The sequence below is a fragment of the Heptranchias perlo genome, chromosome 1 (assembly GCF_035084215.1).
Source record: "Heptranchias perlo isolate sHepPer1 chromosome 1, sHepPer1.hap1, whole genome shotgun sequence".
Taxonomy (NCBI): domain Eukaryota; kingdom Metazoa; phylum Chordata; class Chondrichthyes; order Hexanchiformes; family Hexanchidae; genus Heptranchias; species Heptranchias perlo.
Window position 1 is genome coordinate 46679834 of NC_090325.1, and position 24053 is coordinate 46703886.

Below are 24053 nucleotides of genomic sequence, written 5' to 3' on the forward strand. Positions count from 1 at the left end.
TGGTCTATAATTTCAAGCCTTCTGCCTACTACCCTTTTTAAATAAGGGTGTTACATTGGCAGTTTTCCAATCTGCCGGGACCTTTGCTGAGTCCAGAGAATTTTGGAAAATTATTACCAAAGCATCCACAATCCCTACTGCCACTTCCCTCAAGACCCTGGGATGTAAGCCATCAGGTCCAGGGGATTTATTTGCCTTGAGTCCCATTAATTTACTGAGTACCAATTCCTTAGTGATTTTAATCGTATTTAGCTCCTCCCCCCCTCGAGCCCCCTGTTTGTCCAGTGTTGGGATATTCTTAGTGTCCTCTACCGTAAAGACTGAAACAAAATATTTGTTCAGCATTTTTGCCATCTCCATGTTTCCCACCATTAATTTCCCGGTCTCATCCTCTAAAGGACTTACGTTTGCCTTAGCCACACTTTTTCTTTTTATATAACTGTAGAAACTCTTGCTATCTGTTTTTATATTTTTTGCTAATTTATTTTCATAATCTATCTTCCCTTTCTTAATCAATCCTTTCGTTACTTTTTGCTGTCTTTTGAAGACTTCCCAATCTTCTATCCTCCCACTAAGTTTGGCTACCTTATATGTCCTTGTTTTTAGTCGGATACTATCCTTAATTTCTTTACTTAGCCACGGATGGCTGTCATTTCTTTTACACCCTTTTTTCCTCAGTGGAATATATATTTTTTGAAAGTTGTAAAATAACTCCTTAAATGAACACCACTGCTCATGTACCGTCTTACCCTTTAATCGATTTTCCCAGTCCACTTTAATCAATTCCACTCTCATACCATCATAGTCTCCTTTATTCAAGCTCAGTACGCTTGTTTGAGAACCAACCTTCTCACCCTCTAATTGGATATGGAATGTAACCATGTTATGGTCACTCATTCCAAGGGGATCCTTAATTAGGACATTATTAATTAATCCTGGCTCATTACACAGGACCAGGTCCAAGGTTGCTTGCCCCCTTGTAGGTTCAGTTACATACTGCTCAAGAAATCTATCCCTAATACACTCAATAAACTCTTCCTCAAGGCTACCCTGCCCAATTTGATTTGTCCTGTTCATATGATAGTTAAAATCCCCCATAATTATAGCTGTTCCCTTATTACATGCCCCGACTATTTCCTGATTAATACTTCTTCCAGCAGAGTTGCAACTATTAGGAGGCCTATATACTACGCCCACGAGTTAGTCAGTTAGCCAAGACTTCATCATGGGGAATGGCCACATGTTTAGGGGCTGGTCTTGAGGATTTAACAGTAGAAAATACTGCTCTAGTGAAATGCTACACCAATGGTAAGTTCAGAAAGAACTAGAAATACACTGTGGAAGAAAAATACACTGACACACAATCAACGTTCTGTTTTTATTCAGTTGAACTGAGTAGATTTCAGATCACATTGCTGTTGCTTGTTATTTTGCACTTCAGCAACTGTTTATCTAATTGATAAAATAGGGGTTTGGAATGGGGGACTGGGTCAACTTCAGTGGTTCCAGAAGAAGGCCCACCATCATCTTCTCAAGGGTAACTAGGGATGGGTAATAAATGCTGGCCTTGCTAGAGACGCCAATATCCCATGAATGAATTAAAAAAAAGAATAGGTAAATGAAAGTACTTTCACCTTAAGCAATTTCTGCAAATCCACCATGCCATGTAGAGCAAAAAATTGCATATAACTAATAACAAACCGTTTTGAAGTGGGAAAAACAAGCAAACAAAGCATCTTAAATGAGTTTTGTAAAATGGTAGGTAAATAGTATTACAAATATGGCCCCGATATTTGAGTGGCTGGTGGGGGCGTAGGGTACGATCCGTGCGCCTGAATGGCGATGCCAGAGGCACGGCCGATATTGAGCCTCAGGCCTCATGCCTCATTTCCATGGAGCAGGCAAGCTGTGCAGAGCTAGCAGCAGCCCTCAGGTAAATGAGGAAGGAGGGCGACCAGGTCAAGAAGGGTGGACGATCAGGTTCGAAGGTAGAGGCGGCTGGGGGCACGGGAACGGTAGCCAGGGGAGTGTTCGGTGGACAGGGGTGGTGATCGGTGGCCGGAGGGGGGAGGAGAGCCGTGGCGATCAGGGGGTGGGGCAGCAATGGCACTCCTGCTCCTCCTGTCTCCACATTCAGATAAGTATATTTTTAAAACTTGCCTTGTTGGTTGTGGCCTAAGTTGCATGTAGTCCCAGTTGTCCTGAGTGCCTCGGGGCAAGCCAATCGTGCAGTGGGGGCTGCAAACAGGCATCAGGCCCCTTATTTGCATATGCAAAGGGCCTAACGCCTGCTTCAGGCATGAGCACTGCTCGCCAATTTTTTGGGCTTTACCAATATGGCAGGCAGCGCATCCCTGGCTCGTAATGAGCGTGCACTTCCTGCCCGCCATTTTGGAGGCTTAGGAGGCCATTTAGCACCTGACAAACTGCCATTGGGAGGCTTGATTTCTAGGCCGATATCTGTGAGACCTGTATTTTTTAGTATTGGTAATGTGTAATATTTTAATCTGATATCAGTCATATGATATATTGCTTCAATGAATTTGCTGTATTATAACAATGGGTGAGCCACTGTTACATTTAGGCCACAGTAAGACCATGGCAAAATTTGAAGAAGAGCATGGTGTCCTCGCGGTATCCTTGGTGAAATTCTTCTAACAACCAACACCATCAAAAATAGATTAACTGGTCACTCATCATATTTTGTAGTTTGTGGGAATTTACAATGCACAAATGGATTGTTGCATTTACCTACATAACAGAAGTGACTGTACTTGACTTTTTGTAATCGATTGTAAGTGGGGAGCTTTGAAATGTTTCTGTTTTGCTTCTTTCTATCTTAGTGATTCAGGTTTGGCAGTCTTACCTTTAATCTTCCAGAAATAAAATTTGGTTAACCCTGGTCCGAATAACCTTAGGCTGTCATGCAATTGTCTCATTAGGCTCACGTGGAGCATAAACACCAGCATGGACCTGTTGGGCCAAATGGCCTACTTCTGTGCTGTACATTCTATGTAATTGTAATTCTTTGTAATTGTAATTGTCTGAATTGTTCCGATTAAGTCTCCAGCCCAGCCACAGCACTGAAAAGAAGCTCTTCAAATAAAACATTAGCAGCAGCAGCAGCATCAAGAATAACAGCAACAATAACAGCAACAGCAATAACAGACCAACAACCACTTTATTTAGCAGCTCCAACGTAGAACAGCGTCCCAAAGTGTGAGGGAGAAAATGGATGCCGAACACAATATTTCCAGCGAGCCTCGGGCCAACGTCTTCGGGAGCACATTCCAGATTCGAAGCCTATTTCATGACAGTTTATGGCGTTACCTGGTTTTCTACCCTAGACACTCAGATCTGCTAGCCTGCCATATCCAGCAGTATGAAACCACCAGAAATTGAATATCTTTCATTTGTTGAAACAACTAAATTTCCAAATTAGCCAAAAACAGGTCTAACTGAAGTCACTTCTAGTTCACATAATTTGGTTCAGAATTTTGAACTTAACCGCAATACAAATATTCAAATTACTGTTCTTTAATAAACGAGAACATCAATATATCATATTCCAAATAAGCAGCAATGACACAGCACCAACACAAAATATCAAAAAAAATTCTTTCTTAATTAAAAGACAAAAACAAATGAAAAGGACAGAACATCCAAAGCAAAATGTCAGTCTACAGTCAACTGATCTTACAATACAGTAAAAAAAGACTAATTATTTCTTTTTGATAAGTAAGTAAACGTATCTCATGTCCTTCAACAGCTAGTTATGCAATTTATATGAGGGTGCTAATATCTATATAAAAACAAGCGTTTGCAGAGATCAGCACATCTGTCAGCTGACTGTTGGCGTTAGACTTCTCTCTAATGGCTGCTCATAAGAACAGTCAGAGGATGTTTTACAAAGCCTTTCAATGAACCAATTCTAATTTTGCCCAAACCTTGACGAGATGTTTGCTAAACCTTTGCAGTTGGCAAGTGAGAAAAGTTAGAAGTGTTGGGCACCATTTTCATCACAGTGATATGACAGGCAAGTGATGTGGTGATGGATTTTGAAATGATTCACACTTGTACCGTGTCCTTTACCTTTTCCTGAAACTAATGATATAACAAGAAACAGACTCAACTCCAGTACAATTCTTTACATGTTATTGTAATATAGATCCACTATGCATCTACAATGCCTCTCACTCTGGGTCAAACCCTGAACTCATTTGTGTTGCCAACAGCAGTCTATTAAGCTCGATACAAACAAACACTCAAACAAACATTCTGCATTCTGTTTTTATTTTAGATTTCCAGCATCCTTAATATTTTGCTTTTGTTTGATATAAACAAAACTGTTTTATAAAAACTGTGCGGAAAAGCAGATGCTTACCTTGGCTCGAACACTAGAGAAAATCATGTTGCTAAGCATTCAGTTACTCACCATGTTGCTGGATGCATCAGCAACATTTTCATATCCAGTTGCATCATGTTGCACTTTGTGTTTTCATATACTAAACGAGTAAACCACTCAACTGCTTTCCTCCTAGCAAACACAAAATAAAACACATTACTATCACATTGCTAACTATATGGCCTACTGTACTCCCCATGTTATATTTAATCCTTCTTGCCTGGCCTATGTTCAGCTACCTGCAAACAGCAAAACTGAAGTGACCGAACCCTAGACTCAAGGCCAAAGAAGAATTCACGGCAGAAAGAGAATACTTAAAACAGTGTTTCCTATTTATTTAGCAGTCTTGGGGTGGGGCGAAGAGATTCCAAAACTTTGACAGCATAACTCCCTTGACTTCCCGCTAGAGAAGGGCTACCTTCATGGTCCCAAACTCTATGTGCTTGGCACTGAAATAACTTAACTACCTCTTGAAACACTAGATGGAAGCTTTTACCTCATGAAACATCTTTCGTTATTTTTAAACACTTGTAATGCAATGAGGTTGTTAACATTACACTCACACTTCTGCAGTTAGAATTATCATGGCCTTTCCCAAAGCCTCAGCAATTTTAACCTTGAAAAATCTAAATATATCTCAGGCTACACAATAGGAAACTGCAACCAGCAGTATAAAGGTTAATTTGAGCACTACACAAGCTTTTAGCATTGTGAAATATTATATTTCCTACAATTTTAGCATTAAGTGTCAGCTTCACTCAATGGTAGCATTCTTGACTCTGAGATAGAAGGTCATGGATTCAAGACCCACTCAAGGGACGTAAGCATATAATACGGGCTGACATTTCAATGCAGTACTGAGGGAGTACTGTGGGAGTACTGCATTGTTGATGATGCTGTCTTTTCGACAAGATGTTAAACCAATTCAAGTGGATGTAAAAGATCCCAAGGCACTACACAAAGAGTTTTCCTGGTGTCCTGACGAGCATATATCCCTAACTCAACACCTCCCAACAAACAAAAAGATTAACCGGCCATTTATCTCATTGCTGCGTGTGGGGCCTTTCAGGGTGCAAATCAGCTGTTGTATTCGCTCACAAATCAACAGTGTCTGTGAAAAGTTTTGAGACCCTCCTGAGGATGTGAAAAGCACTATTTAAAAACAAGCATTTTATTTGCATTGTCTCCAGAGTCTTACTGGATAAGACACAGTGATATCGTTATGATCGCTTTTATTGCATTTGTGATACTGACCTGAGCAACTTGGTGGCGATCTGTTAGATCATCCTCTTAAGGAGAGTAAAACGTGTAGCAAATACATTACCACCCACTTTCCTCTACATCTTGAGTGGATCAGCTTTTTTCAATGAAATGTTTACAGCAGTGGCAGTCAGTAATTTTTGTACTTCTAAAAGGAGTAATTTAGAAACTCCTTAAGCCTAACATAAAGAGTTTCTAAATTATCCAAGAGCTGCTAATAAAGATAGAAAAAGAAAGGCAAAGTAATACTTTGGTAAGACACTTCCTCAGAATCATGAGTTCTAATGAACCATTCTACCTCTCTTTCCCTGTCAAATTCTGTGCACTTCCAACCTTTTCTGTTTTTGTTCCAGATTTCCAGCATTTGTTGTTCCTTTCAGCTCTGCATTCTCTAAATCATTTTTTAAAAGAATCTGAGCCATATATTCCCTTAATGCTTCAGAAAAATTCAAAATAATTGGAGAGAAGAATCACAGAGTGGTATTCATGGCCAGTGACCTATTGTTAGAGCACCATCATATTGTGTAGACAACTTGACTGTGGTGATGTTAAGTCTAGGTGAGAATGACAAGCTGTAATGATGATCCACAACTGTACGGTTAAACCATATCCTGATACTTACAATATTGCTTTTCTGATGCTGTTATAATAACCAGATGAACTTTCAATCCCAACAGACACAAACATTTATGTTTTGCTACTAAGACATTATTCTAATTCTAGCTGCTTCCTTCCAAAATCCCCCATTAATTGCTCATATTAAATAATTACACTGGGAGGAAAAAGTTGCACAATCAGTTGTTTATGGATCTGGTTGCCTTTTAATTAGACTCTGAAGAGAACTAATGAATACCATTGAAATAGGCATTTATATCATAACATAGCATCTTTAATATTAATTACTTGCGATGAAAAAATACATACATGTGATTTCAGATTATTCAGTAACTTGTCCATCTTAAATTTATAGGCCTAAAAATTGGATCGCACGTGAATTGAGTGCAGTGCACACTGCATATACCTAATGAGGCTGGTGGTAGGACCATGGCAAATTGGCCTGCCAGCCTCATTTGTTTATTACTGCTGCGGGCACCAGAGGCAGCTCGCTGGTAGCGAGCACAGCAGCAAGTTCGGCCAGCTAGGACAGCAGCCAAGAACCTCAGGAGACACCAGAGGGGGAGAGGGGAGGCAATTAGGAGGGGGGGAGGGGTGGGGGTGGGAACGAGCATTGACCACTAGCAGCCCACGGTTTTAATGTGGAGCCGAAGGGGGCATTCCTGCTCAGGGTCTACATTCAGGTAAGTATTTGTTTAAAATCTTTTGTTGGCAGCCTCCAACGGGCCCTTTAAGGAACTCTGGTTGGGCCATTTGTAGACCTGATAATCCAGTTTGGGTCCTAAATCAGGTGTTAGACACCTTATTAGCATATCGAAACTCCTAACGTTTGTTTTAGGCGGCTGCTTCTGCAGCACCTGAATAAATATGGTGTCAGATGTGTTTTCGACGATACTCAGGCATTCTAAATTGGAACTCTTTGCACTTGTTTTCTGCCCAAAAAACGGGCACATGGGATCCAATTTCACACCTACAGTCCCCAGCTAGAAACTAAAGATGCTTAAATAAAAATGCGAGAAAGATGCAGGTTAACCAGCACCTGAAGAGAAAAGATGGGTGACCATTTTGGTTGGGACTCATCAGAATTTCAAAAGATGCTTACATGTTCACAAATTCTGGTCTTATTTAGTCAGAAGATATTCAAATTTTCATGACTAAAGTTAATTTTAGGAGTGTTGTGTCGTTTACTAATTCTGTTGAACTCTGATCTTCTATATGGCTTTCTGACAATCATAAGGGTGAAGAATTAAGTCCGAATCAGCTAATTACTATCTTGTACAAAATATACCTTTCAATTTACCTGAGAGGTTGAAATTGAACCTTACTTCACCCATTTTTTGGACGCGATACAGGTCCATAACATACCAATTTGTAGTATAGATCACCAAAATGCACCGGAAATGCACCGGTCACCATATTGGTGAGGGTGCCCCTTAGGCATCCCAGGCGCCTGCCTAAATTAAGCATGGAGCCACTTAAAATATTATAATGAGGGTGCTTGCATTGATTTAGGACCAATTTGGGAAATTGTTTTGTGTCAGCTCCTGATTTGTCAGTTCTTAAGCCCTCCCATTAAATCATGGCAGGAACAGTGGAGAAGCAGCCTTCACTAGTGCTATTTAAAGGATCCTCACCTCCATTGAGGTAATTCTCTGGTTAGTCATTTCAGGCTGCAAGCGTGCTTGTTGGCTTCAATTGCAGTGTTTGAAAATGTCTTTAATCTACTTTTTGGAGGTGCAGCAGCTATATTACCTTTACAATTCTGCGCAGTTGCTGCTATCATGGGTGTTCTGCTGGGTCTGCCACTGGGACTGCCGGATGAGAAGCAGTAACACCAGCAGGGCAGAGTCCACATACCTGCAGTCACTGCAAGAAGAGGGGCAAGGAGGGGAAGCTGAAGCAGACCCAACATTACATGAGTCTTCAAGATCCAAACATCATATATCAGCCTCACCGAGGAGCAGTGCACAGGCCCCTGTGGTCACAGAATCTGCATCATCCATTGCACCACAAATTCGAGACCCGAACCAGGGCATGGACAGCATTGGCTATGGCTGTCAAGGTCACGGCGGCCCTGAATTTCTACGCCAAAGGTCATTCCAGATTGCAACTGGGGACATCACTCAGTGTGCTGTGCACTGCTGCAGCAGGGATGTTGCAGAGGCTCTCTACTCCAGGAGAAACAACTTCATCTACCTCCCCATGGAGCCAGTGAAGCAGGAGGCGAGAGCTGAGGGCTTCACCAGGATTGAAGGCTACTCGTAAGTGCAAGAAATAACAGATTGCAACCACATCGCCTTCCGTACTCCTTGTCAAGACTCGGTCATGTATGTCAACAGGATTCCATTCCCTTAATGTGCAAGTGGTGTGTGACGACATGCAGTCCCCATCATGCAGGCCTGTGCCTGGTTACCTGGCAGTAGTCATGGCAGCTTTATCCTGCACCAGTCCTCAATACCCCTCTGTTTTACCCAGACCATTAGGTGCCAAGCTGGTTGCCAGGGGTCAGGGAGTATGCCCTGAGCACGTGGCTAATGACTCCTGTCAGGAACCCAAGCACAGAACCTGAAGAGCGCTATAATCAGAACTATGCATCCACCAAAGCTCTGATCGAGCAGACCATCGGCCTCCTCAAGCAGAGGTTCCACTGCCTCGACTGTTCAGGAGGAGTTCTACAGTACAGCGCGGATCAAGTCTCCGAATTTGTAGTCATCTGCCACATGCTCCATAACTTTACACTCCAAAAAGAGCCAACCTTTGGAACACCTGAGTAGGAAGAAGTGCAGGAGCAGGAAGTTGATAAGGAAGATGAGGATGATGAGAACGAGAGGGGGGTGACCAATTGTGCCAGCTCCAAAGTTGTTAGGAAGCAATTAATCAAGGAGAGGTTCACGTGAACAATCCCTCGTCTCCCCAATGCACCAACACTCCCTGCTTCCATCTCACCAAGGTCCCTACACCCACCACATTAACGCCCTTAAAGTGCAAACCTTCTTCGGTCTCACCTTACCATCAGTATGAAAGTTAATGAAGCAGCACAGTTAACCGAAGGCCAGCAACACAAAAAACATAGGAACATAGGAACATAGGAACAGGAGTGGACCATTCAGCCCCTCGTGCCTGCTCTGCCATTTGATAAGATCATGGCTGATCTGTGATCTAACTCCATATACCCGCCTTTGGTCCATATCCCTTAATACCTTTGATTGCCAAAAAGCTATCTATCTCAGATTTAAATTTAGCAATTGAGCTAATATCAATTGCCATTTGCGGAAGAGAGTTCCAAACTTCTACCACTGTTTGTGTTTAGAAATGTTTTCTAATCTCACTCCTGAAAGGTCTGGCTCTAATTTTTAGACTGTGCCCCCTACTCCTAGAATCCCCAACCAGCGGAAATAGTTTCTCTCTATCCACCCTATCCGTTCCCCTTAATATCTTATAAACTTCGATCAGATCACCCCTTAACCTTCGAAACTCCAGAGAATACAACCCCAATTTGTATAATCTCTCCTTGTAATTTAACCCTTGAAGTCCGGGTATCATTCTAGTAAACCTACGCTGCATTCCCTCCAAGGCCAATATGTCCTTCCGAAGGTGCGGTGCCCAGAACTGCTCACAGTACTCCAGGTGCGGTCTAACCAGGGTTTTGTATAGCTGCAGCATAACTTCTGCCCCCTTGTACTCTAGTCCTCTGGATATAAAGGCCAGCATTCCATTAGTCTTATTGATTATTTTCTGCACCTGTTCATGACACTTCAATGATCTACATACCTGAACCCTTAGATCCCTTTGGACATCCACTATTTTTAACTTTTTACCATTTAGAAAGTACAAAAATGGTAAAAAGTTAAATAAAAAGAGTCATTCTTCATTTCATTACTTCACAAAATGAACAATAGACAACTACAAATCACTTTTATAAAAAACCCTGGTGCCTGACTTCCATATGCTGATGCTCCTATGAGGTGAATCCCCTGTGCCTGGAGCTTGGGAGGTGGAAGGCTGCTGAACTTTGACTGAGGGCACTTGTGGCCGTGACCTCAAGGAGCTCTGGGCGCAGAGAGCTCAGCTGCAGACTGCTGCATCTCAGTTGCAGCTGGGGCAGCCCAACCCAGCTGTCTGCTTGACCCCAACAAAAGCACTGATTGCGAGACCGGCGGGTAACTGGCATGCTGCCAACCTGAGAAAAAACAGCATGTACCTCTTCCATGGTGCCACTGGCACTCCGGTGGGCCACCTCCAGCAGGACCCCCAGTGTAGAATTTGAGAACATGGGGGCCCTCACAGCTGCTGTTTCAGGCATGTCTGAAGTGTCCACAGCAGATTCCAGTGTTCGGCAGCCAAAGTGCACTTCTCCTTTAAGAAGTGCAGGCTGCCTTTAAATAGTGTCATGGACAAGTCATTTTCAGGGCCCCGGTTAGGCGAGCTGCCAATGGACAGTTGGAGTAGTGCTGGCAGCCCATCTATTCAATGTTAATGAGGCATGGGACCAATTTCACTACTTAATGGCATCCACGTGTTCAGGCACATGCTGCATGTGCAGCGGCCATTCGTCACCCAAAAACAATGGTGGACCAATTTCTTTAAAGCACCGTATCACGTTGTCAGCTTCATATAATTAATTACTTTGTAGGTGTGGCAATTGTTGCATGGGCACAAAACTGGGGCTATGCAGTGCAATATGCATGACATACCTAATGATAAGAGGAGTTTGCACACAATGTCCAGACAGTGAAGGCACCTATTAAGGAGCCACTAACATTTATAGGTACAAGTGTCATACTATAATTGAATATTGCTGTCTGTTAAGAGTGAAGAATTCTGGTTTGAGTACAATTTATTTAGTTTTTATTCACATTTAACCTACAAATAATACCATGCATGGTATCACATAAACATTGCTGCTTTATTTACCTCGCCTTCTCTCCTGCCCATTTTTTTCCACTATGCTCATTCACATGATAGCGGTTAATGATAGGAATACTTTCCATCTCACGCACCCAGTGTCAGTATCAAATACATACCGATCAGTATCAAAAGGTTAGATGCAGAATAAAGGTCTACCTCTCCCGTCCAATAATGTGCTACAGACTAATCTCAGAAGAGTACCTCTTTCGTGTGAAATTTTTCCTTTTGCCACACCAGCGATGTTATGTCCTCTCTGAAATTGCCAATTTAGTGCCAATTAGTGTTGAACTAGGAGCATTACTCTTGTGCTATGTGCTGTGGATGCATTCCCACTAGGAACTTGGCACATTTCACAACCAAACTTTCATACCATCAATCTTTACAACCAGATTTTCATTCCAGCAGTCTGGGCTGGATTTGAATCAGGGCCCAGAATCACTGCCTAACCCACTACTCCACCAAACTGATAGGAGAAAAGGGGTAATTAATGCCAAACAGACAATTTACAAAGAGTTTATTTGTGTTCCAAGGCCTTGTATGTTTTGGCTGAAGAAAGCTGCTTATTTCACATTGTCCTTATATATGCCGAGTGGATTTCCTGCCTGGAGGGAACCACATGACTTGGATTAAAACAAAGTAGGATCTTGAGTGTCATGTTTCCCACTTAGGTCAGCTGATAGCATGTGACGTTTGTGTTATGCTGCGCAGCAGTAAGACAGATAGATGAATTCGGATTGATGGAGTGAGTGAGTGAGATAGTGACCAGGCGAAGAGCTTAATTTGATGTACACAGATAATGATAACAGTGATGATTGGATGTGATTGTCTTCTGTGTGCTGCGACACTGCCAGAGATGTGGATTGTAGGAGTGTTAAAGGGAAAATCAGTTCATATGTATTACTTTTGATCACCATCATTTTCACACATATCAGTAGTAAACTCAGTGTTAGTACTGCATGCTCCTCATAGCAATCATAGGAACATAGGAACAGGAGTAGGCCATTCAGCCCCTTGTGCCTGCTCCGCCATTTGATAAGATCATGGCTGATCTGTGATCTAACTCCATATACCTGCCTTTGGCCCATATCCCTTAATACCTTTGGTTGCCAAAAAGCTATCTATCTCACATTTAAATTTTTGTAAACAATTTTACAACACCAAGTTATAGTCCAGCAATTTTATTTTAAATTCACAAGCTTTCGGAGGCTTCCTCCTTCCTCAGGTGAACGAAATGAAATCTGAGGAAGGAGGAAGCCTCCGAAAGCTTGTGAATTTAAAATAAAATTGCTGGACTATAACTTGGTGTTGTAAAATTGTTTACAATTGTCAACCCCAGTCCATCACCGGCATCTCCAAATCACATTTAAATTTAGCAATTGAGCTAGTATCAATTGCCGTTTGCGGAAGAGAGTTCCAAACTTCGACAACACTGTGTGTAGAAATATTTTCTAATCTCGCTCCTGAAAGGTCTGGCTCTAATTTTTAGACTGTGCCCCCTACTCCTAGAATCTCCAACCAGCGGAAATAGTTTCTCTCTATCCACCCTATCTGTTCTCCTTAATATCTTATAATCTGCGATCAGATCACCCCTTAACCTTCGAAACTCGAGAGAATACAACCACAATTTGTGTAATCTCTCCTCGTAACTTAACCCTTGAATTCCGGGTATCATTCGAGTAAACCTACGCTGCACTCCCTCCAAGGCCAATATACCCTTCCGAAAGTGCGGTGCCCTGAACTGCTCACAGTACTCCAGGTGCGGTCTAACCAGGGTTTTGTATAGCTGCAGCATAACTTCTGCCCCCTTGTACTCTAGTCCTCAAGATATAAAGGCCAGCATTCCATTAGCCTTATTGATTATTTTCTGCACCTGTTCATGACACTTCAATGGTCTATGCACCTGAACACCTAAGTCCCATTGGACATCCACTGTTTTTAACTTTTTACCATTTAGAAAGTACCCTGTTCTATCCTTTTTTGATCCAAAGTGGATGACCTCACATTTGTCTACATTGAATTCCATTTGCCACAGTTTTGCCCATTCACCTAATCTATCAATATCGCTTTGTAATTTTATGTTTTCATCTACACTGCTTACAATGCCACCAATCTTTGTGTCATTGGCAAACTTAGAAATGAGACTTTCTATGCCTTCATCTAAGTCCCAAGTCAGATCCCTGCGGGACTCCACTAGTCACATCCTGCCAATGTGAGTACCTTCCCATTATCCCTACTTTCTGTCGCCTTTGGCTCAGCCAACTTCATAACCAAGTCCGTACTTTTCCCTCGATTCCATGGGCTTCCATCTTAGCTAACAGTCTCTTATGTGGGACCTTATCAAATGCCTTCTGGAAGTCCATATAAATAGAATCATAGAATCATAGAAGTTTACAACATGGAAACAGGCCCTTCGGCCCAACATGTCCATGTCGCCCAGTTTATACCACTAAGCTAGTCCCAATTGCCTGCACTTGGCCCATATCCCTCGATACCCATCTTACCCATGTAACTGTCCAAATGCTTTTTAAAAGACAAAATTGTACCCGCCTCTACTACTGCCTCTGGCAGCTCATTCCAGACGCTCACCACCCTTTGAGTGAAAAAATTTCCCCTCTGGACCCTTTTGTATCTCTCCCCTCTCACCTTAAATCTATGCCCCCTCGTGATAGACTCCCCTACCTTTGGGAAAAGATTTTGACTATCTACCTTATCTATGCCCCTCATTATTTTATAGACTTCTATACGATCACCCCTTAACCTCCTACTCTCCAGGGAAAAAAGTCCCAGTCTATCCAACCTCTCCCTATAAGTCAAACCATCAAGTCCCGGTACCATCCTAGTAAATCTTTTCTGCACTCTTTCTAGTTTAATAATATCCTTTCTATAATAGGGTGACCAGAACTGTACACAGTCTTCCAAGTGTGGCCTTACTAATATTTTGTACAACTTCAACAAGACATCCCAACTCCTGTATTCAATGTTCTGACCAATGAAATCAAGCATGCTGAATGCCTTCTTCACCACCCTATCCACCTGTGACTCCACTTTCAAGGAGCTATGAACCTGTACTCCTAGATCTCTTTGTTCTATAACTCTCCCCAATGCCCTACCATTAACGGAGTAGGTCCTGGCCCGATTCGATCTACCAAAATGCATCACCTCACATTTATTTAAATTAAACTCCATCTGCCATTCATCGGCCCACTGGCCCAATTTATCAAGATCCCGTTGCAATCCTAGATAACCTTCTTCACTGTCCACAATGCCACCAATCTTGGTGTCATCTGCAAACTTACTAACCATGCCTCCTAAATTCTCATCCAAATCATTAATATAAAGAACAAATAACAGCGGACCCAGCACCGATCCCTGAGGCACACCGCTGGTCACAGGCCTCCAGTTTGAAAAACAACCCTCTACAACCACCCTCTGTCTTCTGTCGTCAATCCAATTTTGTATCCAATTGGCTACCTCACCTTGGATCCCGTGAGATTTAACCTTATGTAACAACGTACCATGCGGTACCTTGTCAAAGGCTTTGCTAAAGTCCATGTAGACCACGTCTACTGCACAGCCCTCATCTATCTTCTTGGTTACCCCTTCAAAAAACTCAATCAAATTCGTGAGACATGATTTTCCACTCACAAAACCATGCTGACTGTTCCCAATCAGTCCCTGCCTCTCCAAATGCCTGTCGATCCTGTCTCTCAGAATACCCTCTAACAACTTACCCACTACAGCTGTCAGGTTCACCGGTCTGTAGTTCCCAGGCTTTTCCCTGCCGCCCTTCTTAAACAAAGGCACAACATTTGCTACCCTCCAATCTTCAGGCACCTCACCTGTAGCTGTCGATGATTCAAATATCTCTGCTAGGGGACCTGCAATTTCCTCCTTAACCTCCCATAACTTCCTGGGATACATTTCATCAGGTCCCGGAGATTTATCTACCTTGATGCGCATTAAGACTTCCAGCACCTCCCTCTCTATAATATGTACACTCCTCAAGACATCACTATTTATTTCCCCAAGTTCTCTAACATCCATGCCTTTCTCAACCGTAAATACCGATGTGAAATATTCATTTCGGATCTCACCCATCTCTTGTGGTTCCGCACATAGATGACCTTGTTGATCCTTAAGAAGCCCTGCCCTCTCCCTAGTTACTCTTTTGCCCTTTATGTATTTGTAGAAGCTCTTTGGATTCTCCTTTGCCTTATCTGCCAAAGCAATCTCATGTCCCCTTTTTGCCCTCCTGATAACATCCATTGACATTCCCCTGTCCACTACTTTAGTCACCTCTTCAAAAAATTCAATCAGTTTTGTCAGGCACGACCTACCTTTCACAAATCCATGCTGGCTCTCCCTGATTAACTGAAAATTCTCGAGGTGTTCAGTCACCCTATCCTTAATTATAGACTCCAGCATTTTCCCCACAACAGATGTTAGGCTAACTGGTCTATAATTCCATGGTTTCCCTCTCTCTCCTTTCTTAAAAAGCGGAGTGACATTTGCAATTTTCCAATCTAGAGGGACAGTTCCTGAATCTAGAGAACTTTGAAAGATTGTAGTTAGGGCATCCGCAATGTGCTCACCTACTTCCTTTAAAACCCTGGGATGGAAACCATCTGGTCCTGAGGATTTGTCACTCTTTAGTGCTATTATTTTCTTCATTACTGTTGCTTTACCTATGTTAATTTTATTGAGTCCCTGTCCCCGATTCAATATAAGTTTTCTTGGGATTTCCGGCATGCTATCCTCTTTTTCGACTGTAAATACTGACCTGATGGTGGAAAGGATACATTGATACTATAGGAACAATTTTCTGACTTCATGTTCCTGGTGAGGAGTCTCACATGTCAAGAGCACAAATCAGAAATTCAAGCACACAATGTCCACAATTCTCCAAACATTAATGTTCAAAAAATCATGGGCTGCACACATCCGAATTCCCGATATGAACTCTAGGCGGGTCAGGCAAGTGGTTGCTCAACGGGAACAGGGAACAGATAAGATTGAAGATAATATTGTAGTTGTAGGGGACTACAGAGAAAGCATGACCAGGAGTCTGAACGATATGTTGCTTCCCGGGTGTCAGGATAATGCACTTGACTGAGTGGCTGGATAAGATCCTGCGATAGTAAGTGGAGGGACCAGACATCATAGTTCTCTTGGGAACCAATAAGTAGGTAGGTATAGAATGGGGGGTCCTACAAATGAAATCTCTGGAATTTGCAGGATAGTATTCACATGGTTAAATGTGCCATGTGCTAGGCCATCAGAGAGAGACAGATTTGGCAGGTCTATGTGCGGCTCAACACATGGTGTAGGAGGCAGAGAAGGCTATACCTCCGGGACAGTCCTCACCTAAATCAAGGAATCACATTTATATTGGCTGAAAGGATAAACAACAGTTGGGAGGGACTTAAACAGGGGAAGCAGGGAGAAGAGGATAACAGTATCAACTGTATGATCATGTGAACACAGCAAGGGCAAAGAAAGACCTGAGACATATTTACATGAATGCCACGAGCATTAGTAAATTGGATGAGTTAGAAGGGATGGCAAAAAGGAAGCTACTAGATATCAGTCACTAAAACCCAGCTAAAGGAGGAGAATGAGTGGAGAAGAATCTGCAGAGCGATGTGTTTCAGGAAGGGTAGAGAAGGAAAGAAAGGTACTGTTTACAGGGAATGTTTATGCATTGATGTGAGGAAGGAGCTGGGAATTGGCACAAAGTCTCTTTGGATGGATCTGGAAGATGGAAAGGCGAAAAGATATTAGTAGAAGTGTATTATAGGCCACCAGAAAATAAAAAGGTGAATGTACTGCTTTTGGAGGTCATAAAAAAGATTTGTGCTAAGGCTTCAGTTGGGATCATTGGGGGATTTTAATCTTCCTGGTATAGATTGGCTCATACAAAAGGGACAACTTGCATGCACAAAAACATTTATTGATGTACTTCAATAATCTTTTCTTAAGCAGCAGGTAATAGAGCCCACAAGGGCAAAGATAATATTGGATTTTCTGCTGATTAATGAGGAAGGAGTAATAAACAATGTTAAAGGGAACATTTTGGATTTAGTAATTATAAAATTGTTCATTTAAAGGTAAAATTGAGGATAGAACAGATAACAAAACTATCAAGAAATTGGGTTTCATGAGAACAGACTTCGGTGGGATGAAATGCTTTGTGAAACAAATATAATGAAAATAATTATTTAAAGGGAAGGATGTGGAGGAAAAATTGGAGTGTTTTAAGAAGATATTTTTTACATTGCAAAAGCAGTTTATTACAGAAATAAGTCAAAGCTCAAACAGGAGCCCACATGAATGAAAAGGTATTAGGGAGAAAGAAAGGGAAGATAAAATTCTGAAATGCACAGGGAAGGAACAGGTTGGAGAGAATTATAAAATCAAGCAGCGGAAAGTCATGAGGGAACGTGAGAGCATTGTAACATTAAATATAAAAGACAACAACAAGTATTTAAGTATATCAGGTGAAGCAGAAGCATGCACAGGGGCATTAGACAACTTTCAAGTGACAGGAGGAAGGCGATGTCTGAGGATAGGGAAGTGACAGAATTACTAAATCATGATTTTGTGACTGTTTTTATTTTGGTGGTGGGGGGTGAGTATAAGGGTATCGGTAGACCCAGAGTGGCATATTTAAACAGCGCGCAAAAGCAGCAGCAGCAGCACAGTGTATCGGGAGACCCAGAGCGGCACAGATACCAGACAGGAATAAAGGGAAAAATTCAAAAACTAACATCATAGTCAGCACAGAGTGAGGAATGGCAGACCCGAGGAATTAGAGCTAAGCTTTTAATTTATCATTTAACTTAAGTGTTAAGAGCATAATATCCTTTAGGTACACAAATATACCTAAGAGGCTAAATAGATCTAAAGGTAGAAAATAAACTAAGTAGAGGAAATCAACATTAAAGGGATCCAATTTTCAACGATTATACATTCCCTTGAGGAATAAAAACTCCAGGGGAAAAGTGATCTATCTGTGGCTAACTAGAGAAGTTGAGGATAGTATTAGAATAAAAGACAAGGCTTACAATGTTGCCAAAAAGAGTAGTAAGCCTGAGGATTGGGAGGGTTTTAGAAATCAGCAAAAGATGACCAAGAAATTGATTCAGAGGGAGAAAATTGAATATGAAAGTAAACTAGCAAGAAATATAAAAGCAGATTGTAAGAGCTCCTACAAGTATGTAAAAAGGAAGAGAGTAATAAAAGTAAACGTGAGTCCCTTACAGGCAGAGACAGAAGAAATTATAATGGGGAATAAGGAAATGGCAGAGAGGTTAAACAAATATTTTGTTTCTGCCTTCACAGTAGAAGATACAAAAACATACTGGAAATAGTGGGGAACCAAGGGTCCAATGAGAGTGAGGAACTTAAAGTAATTAAAATTAGTAAAGAAAAAGGACTGGAGAAATTAATGGGTCTAAAAGCTGACAAACCCCCATCTCATTGAGAATTGGGTCCCTTTAATGTTGATTTCCTCTACTTAATTTATTTTGTCCCCTTAGATCTATTTAGGCTATTTAGGCTCTTAGGCCTATTTGTGTCACTAAAGGATATTATGCTCTTAACACTTAAGTGAAATGGCTTACATCCTAAGGTTTTAAAAGAGGTGGCTGCAGAGATAGTGGATGCATTGGTTTTGATCTTTAAGAAAGCTCTGGTTAGACCACACCTGGAGTACTGTGTTCAGTTCTGGGCACTGCACCTTAGGAGGGATATATTGGTCTTGGAGGGAGTGCAGCGTAGATTTACTAGAATGATACCTGGACTCCAAGGGTTAAATTACGAGGACAGATTACACAAACTAGGGTTGTGTTCCCTGGAATTTAGAAGATTATGGGTTGATTTGATTGAAGTTTTCAAGATATTAAGGGGAACTAGTAGGGTAGATAGAGAGAAATTATTTCTGCTGGTTGGTGAGTCCAGGACAAGGGGACATAACCTAAAAATTAGAGCCAGGACTTTCAGGAGTAAAGTTAGGGAACACTTCTACACGCAAAGGCTGGTAGAAGTTTGGAACTCTCTTTTGCAAACGGCAGTTGATGCTAGCTCAATTGTTAATTTTAAATCTGCGATTGATAGCTTTTTGTTAACCAAAGGTATTAAGGGATATAGGGCTAAGGCGGGTATATGGAGTTAGATCACAGATCAGCCATGATCTCATTAAATGGTGGAACAGGCACGAGGGGCTAAATGGCCTACTCCTGTTCCTATGTTCCCTAGATTTTGAAACATTCCCCGTGGATTGGTAGGTAGCAAATTTAACTCCGCTATTCAAGAAAGGAGGGAGAGAGAAAACAGGGAACTATAGGCCAGTTAGCCTGACATCAATAGTTGAGAAAATGCTGGAATCTATTATTAAGGGTGTAGTAACAAAGCACTTAGAAAATCATTATACGATTCAGCAGAGTAAATACAATTTTATGAAAGGGAAATCGTGTTTGACAAACCTGTTAGAGTTTTTTGAGGGTATAACTACTAGGGTAGTTAAGGGGGAACAATGGATGTAGCATATTTGGATTTTCAAAAGGCATTCGATAAGGTGCCACGCAAAAGGTTGTTACACAAGATTAGGGCTCATGGGAATGGTAATATATTAGCATGGATTGTGGATTGGTTAACGAACAGAAGGCTAAGAGTAGGAATGAATGGGTCATTTTTGAGGTAGCAAGTTGTAACTAGTGGGGTGCTGCAAGGATCAGTGCTTGGGCCTCAGCTGTTGACAATATATATATCACTGACTTAGATGAAAGGACCGAGTGTAATGTATCCAAGTTTGCTAATGATACAAAGCTAGGTGGGAAAGTAAGCGGTGAGGAGAACACAAAGAGGCTGCAAAGGGATATAGACAGGTTAAGTGAGTGGGCAAGAAGGTGGCAGATGGAGTATAATGTGGGGAAATGTGAAATTATCCACTTCGGTAGGTAGAATAGAAAAGCAGAATATTTTTTAAAAGGTGAGCGATGAAGAAATGTTGGTATTCAGAGGGATTTGGGCGTCCTTGTACACAAATCACAGAAAGTTAACATGCAGGTACAGCATCAATTAGGAAGGCAAATGTTATGTTAGCCTTATTGCAGGGGGTTAGAGTATAAGAGTAAGGAGGTCTTGCTGCAATTATATAGGGCTCTGGTGAAACCACACCTGGTGTACTATGTTCAGTTTTGGTCTCCTTACCTAAGGAAGGATATACCTGCCTTAGAGGGTGTGCAATGAAGGTTCACTAGATTCTAGAGAGAGTTTTCCTATGAGGAGAGATTAAGTAGAATCGACCTATTTTCTCTGAAGTTTAGAAGAATGAGAGGTGATCTCATTGAAGCATTTAAAATCCTTAGAGGTCTTGAGAGGCTGTTTCCCCTGGCTGGAGAGTCTAGAACCAGGGGTCATAGTCGCAGGATAAGGGGTCGGCCATTTCGGACTGAGATGAGGAAAAATTCCTTCACTCAGAGGGTGGTGAATCTTTGGAATTCTTTACCCCAGAGGGCTGTGGATTGTGTTGAGTATATTCAAGACTGAGATCGATCGATTATTGGACACTAAGGGAATCAAGGGATATGGGGATAGGACGAGAAAGTGGAGTTGAGGTAGAAGATCAGGCATGTTCTTGTTGAATGGCGGAGCAGGCTCGAGAGGACGTGTGGACTACTCCTGCTCGTATTTCTTATGTTGTTATTAATTTGGATTAAATAAGTAAATGTTTTACGAATGCATAAAGAGCAAATGGATAACTAAGGAAAGAGTAGGGCCTATTAGAGACCAAAAAGGTAACCTGTGTGTGGAGGCGGAAGATGCAGGTATGGTTCTTAATGAATACTTCGCTTCTGTCTTCACAAAAGAGGGGGACGATGCAGAGATTGTAGTTAGGGAGGAGGAGTGTGAAATATTGGATGGGATAAACATTGTGAGAGAGGAAGTATTAAGGGGATTAGCATCTTTGAAAGTAGATACATCGCCAAGCCCGGATGAAATGTATCCCATTCGTTAAGAAACATAAGGGAGGAAGTAACGGAGGCTCTGACCATCATTTTCCAATCCTCCCTGGCTACAGGCGTGGTGCTGGAGGATTGGAGGACTGCTAACGTTGTACCGTTGTTTAAAAAGGGAGAAAGACATGGACCAAGTAAATATAGGCCAGTCAGTCTAACTTCGGTGGTGGGCAAATTATTGGAATCAATTCTGAAGGACAGCATAAATCGTCATTTAGAAAGGCATGGGTTAATCAAGGACAGTCAGCATGGATTTGTTAAGGGAAGGTCGTATCTGACTAAATTGATTGAATTTTTTGAGCAGGTGACATGGTCAATGGGGGTAGCACGTTTGATGTAGTCTACATGGATTTTAGCAAGGTTTTTCACAAGGTCCCACATGGCAGACTGATCAAAAAAGTAAAAGCCCATGGGATCCAAAGGAAAGTGGCTAATTGGATCCAAAATTGGCTCAGTGGCAGGAAACAAAGGGTAATGGTTGATGGGTGTTTTTGCGACTGGAAAGTTGTTTCCATTGGGATCCCACAAGGCTCAGTACTAAGTCCCTTGCTTTTTGTGGTATATATTAATGAATTGGATTTTAAAGTGGGGGCTTGATCAAGAAGTTTGCAGATGATACAAAAATTGGCCGTGTGGTTGACAGTGAGGAGGAAAGTTGTAGACTGGTCAGGTGGGCAGAAAAGTGGCAAATGGAATTCAATCTAGAGAGCATGAGGTAATGCATTCAGGGAGGGCAAACAAGACAAGGGAGTACACAATAAATGGGAGGATATTGAGAGGTGTAGAGGAACAAAAGGGACCTGGGAGTGCATGTCCACAGATCCCTGAAGGTAGCAGGACAGGTAGATAAGGTGGTTAAGAAGGCATATGGGATATTATCCTTTATTAGCCGAGGTATAGAATATAAGAACAGGGAGTTCTGCTAGAACTGTATAAAACATTGGTTAGGCCACAGCTTGAGTACTGCGTACAGTTCTGGTCACCACACTACAGGAAAGATGTGATTACACTAGAGAGGGTACAGAGGAGATTTACGAGGATGTTGCCAGGGTTGGAGAATTTTAACTATGCAAAAAGATTGGATAGGCTGGGGTTACTTTCTTTGAAACAAAGGAGGCTGAAAGGAAATTTAATTGAGGTATATAAAATTATGACAGGACTAGATAGAGTGGATTGGGAGAATGTATTTTCCTTAGCAGAGAGGTCAGTGACCAGGAGGCATAGATTTAAAGTAATTGTAGAAGGATTAGAGGGGAGCAGAGGAGAATTTTTTTCACCCAAAGGGTGGTGGAGGTCTGGAACTCGCAGCCTGAAAGGGTGGTAGAGGCAGAAACCCTCAACTCATTTAAAAAGTACTTGGATGAGCACTTTAAGTGCTGTAACCTACAGGGCTACGGACCAAGTGCTGGAAAGTGGGATTCAGCTGGATAGCTATTTTTCAGCTGGCAAGGACACAATGGGTTGAATGGTCTCCTTCTGTGCCATAAATTTCTATGATTCTATGATTCTATGATGATCTGTTATACATAAATAATAAACAATCACTACTTAATTACTAATTAATTTGAAATCAAACTAATCCATCAGCTAATTAATAATAGATCTCAAGTGATTCTATTTTTTTATTCATTCATGGGATGTGGGCATCACTGGCAAGGCCAGCATTTATTGCCCATCCCTAATTGCCCTTGAGAAGGTGGTGGTGAGCCACCTTCTTGAACCGCTGCAGTCCGTGTGGTGAAGATTCTCCCACAGTGATCTTAGGAAGGGAGTTCCAGGATTTTGACCCAGCGACGATGAAGGAACGGCGATATATTTCCAAGCCGGGATGGTGTGTGACTTGGAGGGGAACGTGCAGGTGGTGTTGTTCCCATGCGCCTGCTGCCCTTCTAGGTGGTAGAGGTCACGGGTTTGGAATGTGCTGTCGAAGAAGCCTTGGCGAGTTGCTGCAGTGCATCCTGTGGATGGTACACACCGCAGTCACGGTGCGGCAGTGGTGAAGGGAGTGAATGTTTAGGGTGGTGGATGGGGTACCAATCAAGCGGGCTGCTTTGTCCTGGATGGTGTTGAGCTTCTTGAGTGTTGTTGGAGCTGCACTCATCCAGGCAAGTGGAGAGTATTCCATCACACTCCTGACTTGTGCCTTGTAGATGGTGGAAAGGCTTTAGGGAGTCAGGAGGTGAGTCATTCTCCACAGAATACCCAGCCTCTGACCTGCTCTTGTAGCCACAGTATTTATATGGCTGGTCCAGTTAAGTTTCTGGTCAACGGTAACCTCCAGGATGTTGATCGTGGGGGATTCGGCGATGGTAATGCCATTGAATGTCAGGGGGAGGTGGTTAGGCTCTCTGTTGTTGGAGATGGTCACTACCTGGCACTTGTCTGGCACAAATGTTACTTGCCACTTATCAGCCTAAGCCTTGATGTTGTCCAGGTCTTGCTGCATGTGGGCACGGACTGCTTCATTATCTGAGGGGTTGCAAATGGAACTGAACACTGTGCAATCATCAGCGAACATCCCCATTTCTGACCTTATGATGGAGGGAAGGTCATTGATGAAGCAGCTGAAGATGGTTGGGCCTAAGACACTGCCCTGAGGAACTCCTGCAGCATTGTCTTGGGGCTGAGATGATTGGCCTCCAACAACCACTACCATCTTCCTTTGTGCTGGGTATGACTCCAGCCACTGGAGAGTTTTCCCCCTGATTCCCATTGACTTTTACTAGGGCTCCTTGGTGCCACACTCGGTCAAATGCTGCCTTGATGTCAAGGGCAATCGCTCTCACCTCACCTCACGTCTGGAAGACTCTTTTTTCCATGTTTGGACCAAGGCTGTAACGTGGTCT